This window comes from Coptis chinensis, chromosome 1 (assembly GCF_015680905.1).
Source record: "Coptis chinensis isolate HL-2020 chromosome 1, ASM1568090v1, whole genome shotgun sequence".
NCBI lineage: Eukaryota > Viridiplantae > Streptophyta > Magnoliopsida > Ranunculales > Ranunculaceae > Coptis > Coptis chinensis.
Window position 1 is genome coordinate 19,650,119 of NC_141456.1, and position 18,078 is coordinate 19,668,196.

Here is an 18,078-nt window from a genome sequence, read left to right on the forward strand (position 1 = left end):
AAAAAAAGATTGTAAATGCATGGCAGCTTCAGATTTGATAGTCATAAGATAAATCCATATAGCACTACTAAAATCATCGACAATAGTTTAAAAAAAACGAGCATTGGAATATGATGGTAAATGAAAAGGACCCCAAATGTCACAATGAATCATTAGAAAAAGATAAACATATTTGCTTAACTTGCGGACATACATTGCAAGTAGCATTATTGGAACTAAAAATAAAATAAAACTGCTTAGCTAAAATCTGCAAAGGCGTGGAAGAGAGATGTCCTAAGTGATAATGCCATAAATTATTGGTGGTGGAGTTGTGGGATGAGCAAACGGAAGCTAGTTGGAGATGGTAGAGTCCCCCATTAAGCCGTCCCAATCCAATCTTCTTCTTGATAATCGGTCCCGAAAAAAGGCAAGAATCATTAGTGAACGTGACAGAGATAGGGTGAGATTTGACTAGTTCACTAATGGAAAGCAAGTTAAAATGAAAGGTGGGAACAAACAGAACGTTGTCAAGACGCAAAAGAGGAGAGAGAATAACACTACCAACATGAGTAATTAAATGGTCTATTCCATCCGGGAGTTTAAGAGTAGAATGTGTTAAACAAGTATGATAATAAGAAAACAGATGTAATGATGAACAGACATGATTGGTAGCACCAGAGTCAATGATCCATATGAATTTAGAAAAACACGAGAGAGATATACCTGTCAGATTTGCTTGTGAAGTGGTACTACCTGAATCAAGCAAACTGAGAAGTTGGTTGTATTATTATGTGGAGAAAATAGGAAAATTGGAGCTTGTAGCAACCGAATTGGCTTTGAGCGGGCTTGGGTGTATAACCGTGCAGTTTGTAACATGTACCAATATGATGTCCAACTTCGGTTATAGTGGTTGCACGGAATGGACGGCTGGCTGCTCTCGCGTTGCCTCAGATTGGAGGGCGTCGTGCTCTAAGGCGAGGCTAACCCGGTGTTGTGTTCAGCGGCAGTTTAGGCGGCCCCGATTTGAAGAAGAAGCCCAGTTGGTCTTTTGAAAGTGAGTACTCAGGGTAACAGCGTCTGGAGTAGAAGGAAGAGAGAGTGCATGAATCTCTTGTTGCTTCTCTTCCTGTCGGATTAAAGAATAAATCTTGGACATAACGAGGAAAATGATCCATTAAGAGAATTTGACTAGATGGATTGAAAACGAAAGCATCTAGGCCTTGCATGAATTTCATAGAATCGACCGTCTTCAACCTCTTTGGCAAAAATAGATGCATGACCACAAGTACAAGTAGGCATAGTAGACAAAAAACTTAATTCATCACAGAAAGATTTAAGCAAAGTGAAATAAACAGATACCGGACGATTGTCTTGTTTGAGAAGAGTGACGGAATCCTTCAGTTGAAAAACCTTGGGTGCATTAGTTTGTGAAAAACGATCACCTAGATCTTTCCAGATTTCGGATGCAGAGTCGGCATAGAGAATGTTTCCACGGATAACTGGAGTAACAGAATTGAGAATCCATGAAGCAACGAGGTCATCACATCGCGACTGTTTCGACCCCCACCTACGTGGCAAACGTCCATTAGTAGGGGTCTCTATTTTATTCATTTAATCAACAGGGCTAAAGCCCACCGCAATATCATGGATCAATGTATAAAGCCCATTAACTCATGTGTCTAAGGCTGAACCTTAGCCACATGACTTGCCACTAATATACGTTGATTTATGTCCAGATTCATTTCTTATCAAAGAGATAGTTATCAGTTGACAGTTATACTCTATCACAATTACTCAAGATACAAGATTACTTGAGCTACAAGGACTCTCTACTCTACCTCTATAAATATCAAACTATTTTTCATAAGGAACTACGTGGAAACTTGATCCCTAGAGAACAGATCTTGGGTACGTAGGCAGCCATTATTTGGTTTAGTTTCATCTCCCCCAATATCAAATTCCTCTGTCTCTTAGTGTGTTCTTTACCATTGCTCTCGTTGTGTTGAAGCAGTTTACTGCCGAAACATAATTGGCGCCGTCTGTGGGGAATTTAGAATTCATTATCACGTGAAACAATCAAGATGGTAAGCACAAGAAGCAGACCAAATAGTCAACATATTCCTCCTACTAATAGGAATTGCAACCCTCGAAATTCAAATCGGCCAATGCAAGAACCGTTGAACAATCAAGTTGCTCCTAGTGGTAAGATCAATTCCCAACATCCAACCGTAGCAGTGCCACCGCCTCCGCTACCGCCATTCTTAATACGGTTGAGCATGAGTTACGATGAGTCAAAAATTTAAAATAGGAACTTGAGAAGGAAGCTGGCAAGAGGCAAAGGCCGGTGGATGAGGCTACAAATTCAACAACATCAGGCGACCACGAAGGGACGCAGGCCATTCCAGTGTATGGGACCATCTTGAAGATCCACTTCATCGTCCTCAACAACGTGTTATTTCTCAAACACAATCAATCAGTGCACACTCTAAGAGTAATGACCCTATTACCCGTACTTATGGGGAGAATCGGATTGGCGGGGATAACTACTACCCTAGACATATCCGATCTCAAATGGAAGATTTACCTCGAGAAGCAATTTTGGAAGACCGCCATCCGAGATATGTCCGACATGGTTTGGGAAGGCGGGCATCCCGCAAAAGAGCAACAAAATATGGAGAAGTGGTATAATTATTCCGACCACTTTCGCCAAGGGTGACTACCGGCCTAGGCGGCCGGATTTACGAGGGATAGACAAAGACAATCACCGGCCGAGCCGATCGTGGGTGTACCGCCAAAGATCTCTAACTCCAATAAGAGATAATGGAAGGTATCCTTCTCCACATGGGCACGATCGGGGGCGTCCAGTTGTTCGAGCCAATACTTTAACTCTAACAAAACAACAGTTAAAAGAGTTGATTGCAAAAGAACTTAATGATAGAAAGTCAAGGGATGTAAGAATGAAAAACTTGACAGTCAATGATGGCGTACTTGATAAGTTTTCGCTCGACATTCAGGAAGCTTACCACCATCCCGACTTCAAACAACCCGATTTTGAACTTTATGATGAGTCAGAAGGAGATCCTTGCTTGCATGTTCTATCATTCAAAAATAAGTTGGTGTTATGGGGTGGAGATGATCCGCTCATATGTAAGCTCTTTCCATCAACTCTAAAGGGAGAAGCATTACGCTGGTTTAGTGAGTTGCCTTCAAGATCAATTCACCAATTCAATGAACTAGAAAATCAGTTTGTTAATCGTTTTCGCCACAATTTCAAGACGCCAAAGGATGTCGACTCACTTTTGAACATCAAGCAACAACGTGACAAAAGTTACGTATACATTTACTATGTTTCGGATGGTCGATAAAGACCGCCGCCGCGCTTACTGCAAACGGTGGTACAAATGCCTCCAAAGAAGGCGCCACGGAAGAAAGTATAAGGAAAACCTTAATCCGGATGGACCGACGGACAGGAAGGCCGACCTCACAGATTTGTGGAAAATTGCCATCCTAGGCGTCCGACCGCATTGAGAAAAAAAGCGCCACGGAAGAAAGTATAAGGAAAACCTTCATCTTAGACCGACCGACCGACAGGGGAAGGCCGACCTCGCAGATTTGAGAAAATTGTCATCCCGCAGGTCCGACCCGTGCAGGGGATGGAAGGTGTCACGAAGCAACTAGATGGAAGACCACAATCCCGGACAAACTACCGACCTAGATAGGCTGGTTACACATAAAAAAAAAAGACAATCTCGGTCCGGACTAACGCGTGTGTACCGCTTTAAAAATCTCTAACTCTTGTAAGAGGTAATGGCGGTGTCATTTTCCACATAAGCTCGACCGGGCGCCCGTCATGCATTTAAATCTCTTCCGATAAAATGGATTTCACCCCACTTAGCACGAAGTCCCTTTGATGTAACTTCCCACTCATCATAAAGGTCATCTGAACCTTAACGGAGCTTGTCCGATTCATCCGTATCCGTTGCCACAAATTTCCGAACTGGTGAACGCCACTTCGGGCTTCCAACGCCTATCTTTCATGGATGCTTCTTCAGTGGTACTATCGATATCTTTGAATGTGGATGACCAAGAGTTCACCGCCTTCATCACCGACCAAGGCATTTTTTGCTACACTATTATGCCTTTTGGTGCGAAAAATGCGGTGCAACCTACCAAAAGCTTGTCAATACAATTTTTTCCGATCGGCTGGAAAAATAATGAAGGCTTATATTGATGATATAGTCGTTAAATCGGAAGCATACCGGTGATCATCTTTCGATCTTCAACTTGTTTTGATAGGCTTAACAAGTATAACATGAAACTCAATCCGACCAAATATTCTTTTGGCCTCTCTTCCGGAAAATTTCCGATTCCTCATGACTCGTAGAGGTATTGAGGCTAATCTGATCGATCTGGCGCTATTATTGATATGCCATCACCAAAAAAGAAGAAGAAGGAAATTCAACGACTTACTGGTCGGCTTGCCGCTCTTCATAGATTTATTTCTAAATATTCTGATCGTTGTCATCCCTTCTTCCAGACTTTAAAGGGGGCGACAACTTGGAACGTTGATTGTGAGATGGCATTGCAACAACTAGATCGAGAAATACTTGGTCAGTCCTCCTATATTGACAAGTCCCTCAACGGGTCAACCTAGTGGCATATACCTGGCATCTACAACTCAAGTTGTTAGTGCTGTTCTTTTCATTGATGATGGTAGACCCGTCTTTTTTATCAGTAAGACTTTAATCGGAGCTGAGTCTCGTTATTCAAAGATGGAATAAATTGCACTTGCATTTGTTCATGTCGCTCGCTGATTGAAACCATACTTCCAGGGGAGGTTGGTCATAATTATACTGAAAATCCCTTACGCAAGATCTTTCGTGATGCACAAGAATCAAGTTGATTAGCCGAATGGGAAAGTTATCTTAGTGCATATAGCATTGTCTTTGACAGTCATACTACTGAAAAAGGACATGCTCTGGCTTCTTTGATAGTTGATTTTCCGATTAATGATTCTCCTATTGATGATTTCTTGCACCAGGAAGAATCTATGGAAGACATTCTACGGCCAATAACTGGGGGCGACAAAGACCAACATGAAAACGCAATTCCTAATCCCATTGACTTATGGATTGTTTACTGAGATGGCTCCCATAGTAATCTGGGTTTGGAATTGGATGCATTTTTTTGTTAAACCCGGCGGAGAAAAGATTGGGAAATCTGTGCGACTTAGTTTCGCCGCTTCAAATAACGAAGCCGAGTATGAGGCTGCCATTTGTGCCTTGAGAACAGCTTTGACACTGGGGGCGCGAAAGCTCCAGTTATACACGGATTCTCGCCTTGTTGCCAATCAGTTTGGTGGGTCTTTTGAAGCAAGAGATGAGCGTATGGCAGCTTATCTTAGTTTGATACATGGTCTTGCTCGACAATTTGATAGCATCTCTATCACTCAAAGACCCCGAAATGACATACGTCATGCAGATTCATTGGCTTATCTCTCCGCCGCCGTTAGAAGCGAAGGGTCAAGACACATCACTTTTGCAATCATCTTTTCGTCAGTTTAAGTTTAAACGTTTTACGCTCGCTTAGTTCATAACTATCATTATTTAAAAAATCGTCGAAGTTACCACATTCAACCGTCGATTTTACGTTTGAAGCGTTTTTACGCATTTGTCACACCCCAATTTTCGGACAATATTTAAAACAATTATATTTAATTATCCGAAACCGGGTGAAACAAAACCCAAAACCACGTTATCAAAACACGATATATACAAAAACTGAAATCAAAATAAAGCGAAAAGGAAAAAAATCCTTAAATTACATTATTAAACTATAAAGAAACTAACCCACTCTTGGAAAATCTTTAAACCGTAAGACTCCAAGAGCAACTCCAAATCACGTCTCCTTATCCACTACACTCCACCATCTATGTTCCCAAGAACACACCCACGTTACAAAACAAAGCAAACATGGGTCAGCAAATTGAATTTGCTAGTATGAGTAGACTAACAACAAAATATATAATAATCATTTAAATGAATAAATGTAACATTTCAAACAATTTCAACTTGGAAGACAATATAGTTCCGTTTTCCAAAAACGGCGTGTAGTTTCTTCCCAAGTAAGATTTCACCCCAACATACAAATTCCAAGAATCTCATAGAACGATTTTTCGTCATTCCAACTTTCCAAAATAACTCACAATACAATACCACTTACATTCCATTTATTAAATGCACATATGACAACCTAATTAAATATGTGCTTGGTATACCTTACCTTTAAGCCAACACATCGTCTTAGGGTGGGATATTTACGTCCTGCAGAAAAAGATTAATAGATCCTACCCTCCCCGCAAAAAAAGAGTTAGACATCACAATAAAATGATTTATCTCGGCGGGTCAAAATTCCATTCATAACCAAACCTCATTTAAGACAATTAAGTCTAATTGATATTACCGGTTAGATCCAAGATATTCGGGGAATACCACTTATCATAATACCTTCATCAAGGGTAGTCATTCATATGACATTATTACGTCATAAAGTTTCTGCGTGCATAACCATAGATCTCATACTATCACAAGTCATTAATAGTTTCAGAATAACATATCAAGTTATAGTCATTTCACGATCACATAGAAATCACAATCATTTACTAATATTATTTACCGTTACACTTCATATCCATAACATTACACAATTCATATACTTTTACTTTAGTATCACTTTCGCCTACTTATGAGAGCGAGGAAAAGTCACAACCAAGGAGTACATTCATCCTTTGTGCGTATCAACTCATACAAACCACGTAAGCATTTATCATAAGAAATCATATACATCATATGCAATAACTCCATCACACGTAAAATCAATATTTTACTTTGCTTATTAATTATCTCGTTGACTCATTTATTCAAAGAGACACGCCCCAACATTTAGTTCCTACTCCACGATTTGCACTACACACATTTGCCAAATCACACATATCCGTGTGCCTCACTCACACCGAGTACCACTACAAGACATATGTCCCAAGCGGGATATCGCCTCCAGGAAACATATTTTTATCTTGTAAACTCGTAACTTGTGAGTCACAGCCATCTCTGGGCTTTTCATACACATAATCACAAAGCCTCCTTTGGGCATAACAAAATATCAGGTCATTCATGGCACATTCAATGAATACCTTGGGTCATTCCCACCACATTCAAGGAATACCCATCATAACACTAACGGGCCATTCATGGCACATTTAATGAATGCCCTGAGTCATTCCCGCCACATTCAAGGAATACCCAAACCTACATTCCCGTACATTCAAGGAATACGACCAACCCGCAAGGTGAATACCTTAGATCCTCTCTAGGGCAGTCCAAACTATTGGGTCATTCATGGCACATTCAATGAATACCCATCTATCACATGACATCACAAGTCATAATATCTCATTACCAAATCCTGAGGCATGGAGAGTTCTAAAGATGTGGGCTTACACTTTAAAACATTATTATCACTTATAATTATACTAGCATTACTCATGTCAAAACGGACCACACATGTAGAGAGTCATTTCGGCGTGTCAAGGCAAATCAAGCACTTAAGCATCATTTAATGTAAAGCGGACTTATAATCAAACAAATACAATTTACATAACCACACTCATATATACAATATTGTAAACAAATAGTTCATTAACCCAAATTCAAGTCCACACACACTAATGTCCAAAGCGGATCTACATATACTAAAGTCTATATTCATATACAACTTCTATCTCACACATATATATTTATGTAGTATCAAAACAACAAGATACTTTCTAACACAATCACATAGTTATCACACAAACTAATATATATATTATAGATATAGTGATATTTTTGTACATAAGGCTGCGCCTCATTATCCAATCTTTTAAGATTAGAATCAAGCCTTACGTAGCTCTTAACCAATTCTCCAAATATTTTAATAATCGCGATAAAATAAAACATATAGATATATGTTCATTCCACACCAATATTTTCCACGATAGTAAGAATATATCGAAAGTATAATAACCATGACCATCTAATGCCATCATGTAACCACCCAACTATATCTATTTTAAACTTGAGCTAATTCTAACAACCTTGTTAATCCGTGCCTTGACAGACAACCCACCATTGGATCTGCCTAAATTTTGTATATGTCATTTAACTAGATATCAAGAATCTATGGATTAAATTTGAGGTCAATCCAATAATAGGTTGACCTCCATCTAAACAGAAACAAAGGACTGCACCCATCAGTTTTCTGGTGTAGTTTCTACTACGACTAGTCCCACTAATGGAAGCCTCGACAGATATCAAGCCATTGGATAAATCTAAAAATCTAATATGGAAGACTAAAATGTGTCAGGAAACTATAGATTAAATTTCATACAAATCCGGGTACGGAAAGGTCACCGTCTAAGAAGAAACAAAAGACTGCACACTGCAGTTTTTCTGGTGTAGAAACACTAGGACCTGTCATGCTTATGCGCACCTCGACAGAAATCCAACCGTTGGATCTGTCTAAAATTTTAATATGTCAGACTAAAATGTGTCAGGAAACAATGTATTAAGTTTCATACAAATCCGAGTATGGAAACGACACCATCTAAGTAGAAACAAAAGACTGCACACTGCAGTTTTTCTGGTGTAGAAACACTACGACATGTCACGCTTATGCGCACCTCGACAGAAATCCAACCGTTGGATCTGTCTAAACTTTTAATATGTCAGACTACAATGTGTCAGGAAACTATGGATTAAATTTGAGAGACATCCGTGTGCGGAAAGATCTCCATCTGAACAGAATTAAAAGACTGCGCAGACAACTTTTCTAGAATGGTGTTTACTGTTAACTGTTCATTTTCTTCACAAAACTCTATACAATTTATTAATGACTTTATCCTCCCAATATACAATCCATATGATCACACATAACAAACAACATATCCTATTTCTATGGAAACAATAAAAGAAATAAATATAACTCACCTTATTAAGTCTACAAGATGTAAACAACTATGAATATCAATAGTGCGGTGAGCCCAATACTTTGCGTCCCCTTTTTCTCTTTTCTTCCTCTTCCTCTTCTTTTTATTGGAGGCTAGGGTTTTGATTTTGAATAATCATATTTTTACAGAGAAAATTCACAGTTCTTATTTATTCCATGTTTTTAAGTACGTTTTAAGGTAACCTATGGGCCTCAATGGGTCTAAAACACCCAAGGTCCATACCTATATGAATGGGTACATTTTAACAATGTTTTCAAGCCCAAAATGATTATAAAATACCCACATAAGTTCTAACAAATAATTCAAGTAAAAACATTAACTTTTTTTTTTTGAAAATCAACAATAGCTAAACAAATTCTAGAATAAGCTAGACTTCATAATATAATAGTTATTTTCAATCAAATAATTTAATTTATGTTGTTTAAAAATTGGGGTTGTTATACTCGCTTAGTTCATTACTATCATTACGAAAAAATCTGACGAAGTTACCACATTTATCTTCGTCAGTTTACGTTTGAACGTTTTTTACGCTCGCTTAATCATTACTATCACTACGACAAAATCTGACGAAGTTACTACTTTTAACTTCGTCAGTCTAAGTTTGAACGCTTTTAATCATTACTATCGCTCACGACAAAATCGGCGAAGTTACTACTTTAACCGCCGGTCTAAGTTTGAACGCTTTTACGCCGCTTAGTTAGTTACTATTGTTCGACAAAATCTCGACGAGGTTACCACGTTTAGCTTTGTCGGACCCTAAGTTTGAGCGCTTTTATGCTTGCTTAGCCTAATTTTGCAAAGTTAAGTATGCATTGGGGGCGTTTTTCTCTACGTGGGGGCATCTCGTTCTATTTCATTTCAACTACATAAATCAACAACATTGTCAGTTTTCCACAGGTATGTTATCTATCACAACAACAACATTCAATAGCAAACGCATACTTTATTTTTATTTATTTTTCATCAAAAGAAGTTTTAGCTCTATGATATTACATTCACACAATTACCTAATCAATTGTCTCTGTCAATTATCTTACGGTCGCTCAATTAAATCTTCATTTTCTTCTTCGAAATCTGCATTCGCTTCGCTTAGCACTTTCGGTTAATTATCTTCTGCATTCATTATTTTTTCTAAGGCATTGCGCCGCTCTTTTTCAACGAAACTTTCCGTCGGCTTCTAAGGCATTGGGCCGATATTTCTGAGAGACACTTTTCGTCAATTTTTTGGCGAAAATTTTCTCCGACTTCTTTATTTCTTCTCTGGCATTGCGGTGCGATCACCCGAAAGCAAAACCTTTCTTCATCTTCCTTATTTTTTTCTAAGGCCTTGTGCCGATCTTTCTGAGTACAACTTTCCGAGTTAAACTTTCCGACAGCTTCATTATTTAATTTCTTCTACGACATTACTTGACATCTTTCTGCGCGAAACTTTTCTCCGTCGACTCTTTGTAACTATATTTTGCTCGTAATTCCGCCATTTCAACCTGCGACAAAAATACAAATCTTTTCGTCAGTTTTTCAGACTTAACCACAATTTTCACGATGGCGATAAATACAAATACTAACATACCTGTTTCATCTGTCAATAATCATTGGCACGCTTAAAGTATTTTTCGAGTTCATCCGCGATTGAGCGACACTTTTTCTTTAGCCATTGGTTTTGAATAGTCACCCCAACATTCTCTATCATTCTTTCCTTTACAATCCAGTTCTTTTATTTTCGGCTTTTCGGTTAACTATTTTCGCTTATGCTCGAAATATGCATTCGCTTCTCTTAGCTTTCGGTTAACTATTTTTCCGTCATTCTTTTTTCTAAGGCATTGTGCCGATCTTTTCTGAACAATTTTTCGGCGAAAATTTTAAAATTGACTTCGATTATTTTTCTAAGGCATTGTGCGATCTTTCTACGAACAATTTTCCGAGCGAAAATTTTCGTCAGCGTCGTTATTTTTTCTAAGGCATTGTGCGATCTTTCTCTGAACAATTTTCGGCGAAAATTTTTCGTCAGTTTCATTATTTTTTCTAAGGCATTGTGCCGATCTCTCTACGAACAATTTTCCGAGCGAAAATTTTCGTCAGCGTCGTTATTTTTTCTAAGGCATTGTGCCGATCTTTCTATGAAAAATTTTCCGAACGAAAATTTTTGTCAGCTTCATTATTTTTTCTAAGGCATGGTGTCGATCTTTCTACGAACAATTTTCCGAGCGAAAATTTTCGTCAGCGTCGTTATTTTTTCTAATGCATTGTGCCAATCTTTCTACGAAAAAATTTCGCTAATTTTTCGTCAGCGTCATTATTTTTCTAAGGCATTCTGCCGATCTTTCTAAGAGAAATTTTCCGTACAAAAATTTTCGTCAGCGTCATTATTTTTTCTAAGGCATTAAGCCGAACTTTCTGAGCGAAACTTTTCGAGGCTCGTACAACCGTCGTTTCTCCGTGCGGCAAAAATTCACATTACGTTAACTTTCTAAGTGAAAACTTTATTCAGCTTCTTTATTATTATTATTATTATTATTTCTACGGTATTGTGATCTTTTTGTTCGAAACTTTTCGTCAATATCTTTTGCTCGTAATTCCGCCGTTTCAACCTGCGACGCAAATACAAATCTTTTTGTTAGTCTTTCAAACTTAACCAAAATTTGAAACTAACTGGAAAAAAAAATAAAAATAAAAATACTGACATACCTGTTTCATGCTATCGAATTTTTTTGCCATCGCATCATCGTTCCCAGGCTCCAAATCCATAACTTCAGTACTAGTGCTATTGGGAAGCACTACACGAGAAGTGTCCATTGCATCGTTACAGTTAAGCATTTCTCCCTCGTTATTCTCCACATTATTATTACAACAAGAAACATTCTCTACGATATATTCCATTCTTAACTCCAAATCCCCTTTAACTCCAACACTCCCAGGCTCCAAATCCATAATGGCATCAGTACCAGTGCTTTCCACCGCATTATCCTCATTTAAATCAAACACATTATTCTCTACACTAAGCTTAATTCCAAAATCTTTCTCACCTTGACAATTCTCCAGTGCCACGTCAGCAGAACAGACCAAAGAAGCTTTCCACTGAGAACTAACAACATCCACGTCAGCAACGTTACTCCGACTCTCTTCACCACCAAATTTCTCACAGCCATCGACAAAGACTTCTCCCCTCATCAATTTGAGACCCAACGTAATGCGAAGTTGTTCTTCAGGTGTTAATACGTCTGAGTTCCTCCACGAGAACATATCAAAATGCCGATTGGAATGTTAGGAATATCGTCGAAATCGAGGGAGTTTCGTTGGGAAAAGGTGTTGTAAGCGAAGGGTGTGTGATTGAGTAGTTCTTGTTGAGAAATTGGGATTATTGATTCTTGGATTATGAAATTAAATGGGTCTTCTTCCATTTTCTAGGGCTCTCTGCTTCTCCCCGAGTCTCCTCTTTGCCGATTACCCAAATTGTTTCCACGGCTTCCTATTTGTCTTCCACTACAATTCAATCCCTCGCAAGTTCCTTTGGCGAGTTAGGCGAGGGATCCTTGAGGGGCCTCAAGCGTCGAACCTCGAAGTCACGAGCAATGTAGGCGCATTGCATCCTTATATTTGAAATGAGCATCAAGAACCTCTTTAAACTCCACAGCGTGAAATTATACCCTGTAGCCATTTCACTTCCTAAATCTTTGTCCACTTGTTCAAATTGGAGAACCTCCTTACATTGAATATTCTCGGGCATTGTGTCATTGTTCCGAGGGCTCGAACACCACAGGTTTTCTTTTTACCATCTCCACGTGATCCATGCAGAGGAATTCCTCATGAAAAAATTCAACAATTCAAAGGCCGGGCATAAAATCAAAACAAAAAAAAAAAAGGAAAACGATAGCAGCATACCGTGCATAGTTTACTTACCACAAAAGTCGAAACCCGAGATGAGATGCATAGTGTCTGTTTGATGGAAGCGAATGTGTTTTTATTGGCCACGTTCTGTTTTTTTCCGGGATTGGGATTTGCGGGAGAGGCACCAGCCCTTATAAAGGGTTTCCGAGCGGGTTTTCCATTGCTAGTTGAATTCTTCTCCAACTCCAACTTCATCTCTACTCTCAATTCTTATCTACTCTACATTCTTATCTCATCAACACTTTGAGTCCAATTAGTATTTAACTTCCTTTTATTACTATTCGTACGAAACTGCCCCTATGTTTAATTTCAGCGAGTCTATACTAGTATTGCTATTCGGCATCGCGTCGTCAAAATCAACTTTTTCATATTGTTCGTCATGCGTTGATCCGGCAGTTTTAAGCCAATCAATTTCTTTTGCAATTTTATTTATGTGCATTTTTTATTTTTTACGTACATTTTCGGCCATCTTTTATTTAACTTCGTCATTGCGTCCGTCTACATTAATTTGACATTATTTCGTTTCCGATAATTCACGAATTTTTTCCAAGTGTCCATTTTCTTATCGTTTACGCGTTCACCGCGAAACATTGTTATCGTTCGTTTACTCTTTTTTATTATTTCACGTTTTTCGTGATTTATCTTCTCTTCTTTGCCATGTGAACTTTGTTAAGCGACAAAGAAGTGATGTTCGACCCCCACCTACGTGGCAAACGTCCATTAGTAGGGGTCTCTATTTTATTCATTTAATCAACGGGGCTAAAACCCAATTTGCAATATCATGGATCAATGTACAGGCCCATTAACTCATGTGTCTAAGGCTGAACCTTAGCCACATGACTTGCCACTAATATACGTTGATTTATGTCCAGATTCATTTCTTATCAAAGAGATAGTTATCAGTTGACAGTTATACTCTATCACAATTACTCAAGATACAAGATTACTTGAGCTACAAGGACTCTCTACTCTACCTCTATAAATATCAAACTATTTTTCATAAGGAACTACGTGGAAACTTGATCCCTAGAGAACAAATCTTGGGTATGTAGGCAGCCATTATTTGGTTCAGTTTCATTTCCCCCAATATCAAATTCTTCTGTCTCTTAGTGTGTTCTTTACCATTGCTCTCGTTGTGTTGAAGCAATTTACTACCGAAACAGCGACCACTTGGATTTTTCTTTGGGAGTGCTGGGAGGTGTGATTGAGCCATCGACAAAACCAAACTTATTCTTTGCTCAAAGGGCACTAGAGATAGACCGTAACCAAGTCGGATAATTGTCACCGGATAACAGAGGAGATACGAGAATAGCCATGGGGCTATTTGAGTGGTGGACAAAGAAATGATCATTAGAACCTGGAGGAGAGTCATTATTGGTTTTTGAGGCATCGGCCATTGAGAATTAAGAGGAGGCGAAAGCTTAGAGTAGTTAGGGTTAGGATTTGGATCGAAATTAGGCTGATACCATGATAAATTAGAGAGATAGAGATTGATTTGAGAGAATATTTACTTGATTAATTTCTATAGAGATTACAATGGTTTATATACAGATTACAAGTTCCTGAAATAGAAAACTAAAATAAGAAATATCTAAGATCGATACAAATACAAGTGGTGCGAGTATCGCAAATAGTACGTGAGGCGCGGGCGCGCTCATCCAGAATTACTTCTAATAATATATGTATGATTTAATTGACTGAAGTTTTCAAATCTCACTGACTTTCAATTTAGGGTTAACTAGTATTACCCCCACTAGATGAGCCAATTAGGATTTCCCCCTACTAGATGGGAAAATTAGGGTCTCCCCCCCTTGGAGTACATGCAAAAAAAAAAAACAGTCAATTTGGGTTGATCGTGTTTTTTGTGTGTGTATTTGGAGGGGGGAACCCTAATTTTCCCATCTAGTAGGTGGTGTAATACTTGTTAACCCTTCAATTTAAACGTATTGCCCATATCGTTAATTTGATGAACTCAACCTTTAGCTAACTTATGAGCATATAAGCAGTTTTGGCATATATGCTTGTACCCTCCTAGCGGGGATCTGGGAGAATATAAACAAACTTATTTTTTATGCAGGGAAACTAAGCAGACGAGTTATCCTTGCAACAGTCAGAGCAAGCTGGGACATAACCATCAAAGCTTTTGATATGAACCAGGACCAACAAAACCCAAATTTTATCTTATCATGTCCTTTAAATACAATAACATATACTACCAATAATGCAAGTAGTTCAAATCATGCAAACAACAATACTGATTTTATTTTTTGATGTTGCATATGACAGCAGCAATGGACATGCGGTAGCTGGGGTAATAGCCAATGATGGAGAAGGAATCACCTTGAGAGCAGCAGCAAGGAGGTTCACAACAACTTCTTCGATCTGAGGAGGCAGAATTTATTGCAGCAGAGGTGGCAGTTCTATTAGTTGCGGATATGGGTATGTCCAATACTGAGTTTCGGGGAGACAATCAAAGTGTAACCAAAACTTTGAACTGCTCTCTGAATGACTGCTGCTGGAAGTACAAGAATGTTTTGTCCTTTATTTCTAAGAGTCTAGAGTTTGTGTCTAGTTTTAAGTTTATTTTGGTACCTAGGTCTTTTGTAGGAGAGGCTCATAACCTAGCTGTTAGGGCTACAAATGGACTGGGTATGGGTCATCTTCTAAGTTATATTGCAGAGTATGGTGTGGAACCTTTATTTCTATAGTTAATGAAAATATATCCATTATCGAAAAAATACATACAGTTCATATATATAAATATATATTTTAATTTTTTTTTTCCACAACTCAATTTATTATTATGAAAATCACATGGTGGATTATTTCTGTAAAATATCCAAACGTGGTTTCTTCCTCTTGGATAATATCTTACGTCCTTAACTCCTTCCACCATTTACGCAATTCAAATAAGATTTTCCCCTGATGTTAATAAATCATACAACCTAAAGAAATGTGACAGGTGTAAAGGTGTGGTTTAGTTATTCCTTACAAATGTAACAAAAAGGAGAATGGGTTTGGAGATGGGAAAGACCGAAGTTAGTTTTGAGTTTAACTGCCTAGATATCTATCTCTCTCACTTTTGTGGGGAGAGTATAATCATGTCTGACGTAGTTCATGTAGGGGGTATTTATAGTTGTTGATCGTGAGGATCCACGCAACATGTGTATTGACAAGGATAGATATATGGTTGAGATTGAGAAGGAGTGTATGAATGGTGTTGGTAGGAATTCTATAATGATGGGGAGTGGTTACAGTGGTTCGTAATTTGCGATAATGGATTATGTAAGTATGGCTTCGGTAATGATTGCATCTAGAAGATAGATGATGTCATAAGATGAAGCGATCTACGTAAGTTCGTCCATGTGACCTGCGTCCTTCTAGAGCGAGCTGGCAGGTTGAACATCTTAGATCAGGAGATGATGTCGTTGCTTGTAGTACGAGCTGAAGTGGACCACCTACATGAGGCAAGTTACTTATGAAACGAGCTCGGAGGACGAGGACATGAGGTCGGTAGGATATTTCTGCTTATGCTAGACGCGCACATGATCTTCATTAGATGTGAATATTAGTCCCTCACACAACCCCATCTCAGTAGGTCACTTTATACAGAGAAGTGATCCACTGAGAAAGAACGATGGCGCGTGTCTGGCATATGTGAGGAGGTGAACATTTGTGAACAGGAATATCCACCATTCTGGAGAGATCATTTCATCTCAGATATACGAATCGGTGCTAGATCATGCTTGAGGCACATGATTGACACGATGGGAGAATCCGAAAGCAATTGAAATCTTGCGCCGCTTTTCTCGGGATTTTGAAAAGACAGGTCTTTGGTAGACGTGCGGGATAGGGCTTATGGTGTAATCATGAGGAGCATCGGGAACTGGAGGGTCGATCACACAAAACCAAATTTGGAGATCTAAAAAGTCATATTTTGTTTCTCCTCTAAAAACTCAAGGCTAGGGTTTCTCGGGTTAGTTCTTCTACCATTGTTCTTTGTTCATTTCTCTGCTTTGTTCTTGCTTTTTGTTGAGTTGTTAGGTCATCCGATTTATTTAGTATTGTGGTAGTTGTAAGTTGTGAGAGGAAGATGTCCGATTTTGGCGACACGCGATCCGATGAGACGGCGAGGGTTTCTCCGGGTTTTGATGATGTTGATGAAGAGAGAAGAATCAGTTGGGTTTGAGAGTGAGAGGGATAAGGTTGAACCTAATACTATTGTGGCTGTAGAAAGTAGCTCTAACGAAGGGGGAAAGATCGACCTCTAGTCGTTTACCCCCTAGGATAGTAGATAGACGAGCTGTGAAAGCTTTTGCCGATCTGAGGAAAGTATATGGTATAAATGTGAGTGACTTGGAAATACATGAACTGGCAAAGGACGACGAGGTTTTTAGTGAGACGTTCGTGCCAGTGAACTATGGGGTAGTTATCTGCGAAGGGCGGGAATGAGGATACCGCTCTCAAAGCTAGTTTGTGAGTTTCTGATTTTTTGTGAGAAAGTGCCCTACCAGTTTGTTGGCAATACCTAGAGGTTGTTCAGGGTGTTTAACCTGCTGAACGGGAGTGGTGCATATCGTATTGAGGTTGAGGACTGATAAGAGCCAAAAATTATAGTTTTAACCCCTTTAACAATATTGCTTTAGACCAATTATGTGATTAATAAGTAAAAGTTAGTACTGTTATCGTGCTTTTGTGTATTTCATGCATTGGAGTCGAATATGTGCAGAAATGCATCCCTTTTGTGATATAAAGGAGCAAGGGTTGGTTGCTAAGGAGTTCTATGATAAAAGGCCAATATTCAAGGAGAAAAAGCCTTTTTAAATCCCGATCAAAGCTGAAAAGTCAAAGTTAACGCGGGCTAAAACAGCACATAAAAGTCAGCAGAACTTCCGAAAGCCGTATCTTTGAAATCAGACCTTGAAATTGGGCCTACCTTATGTCAAAACGACCGGCTCAAAAAGAGCTTTCCAATGGTCTAAGCCTTGACCCAATCAGAGGAGCAGAAGTGGGCGAAAAGTCTGTGGAAGTCAAATCTAGCTGAAAAGGCCTCTGTGGACTAAAAAAATTGGGTTTTGGGCTCGATTTTCCGGCCCAAAACATGGATCCTTAGCCCATGCACAAAAAAGTGGATCTAGTCTCCTCCATTTGTATGGAGAAGACTTAAC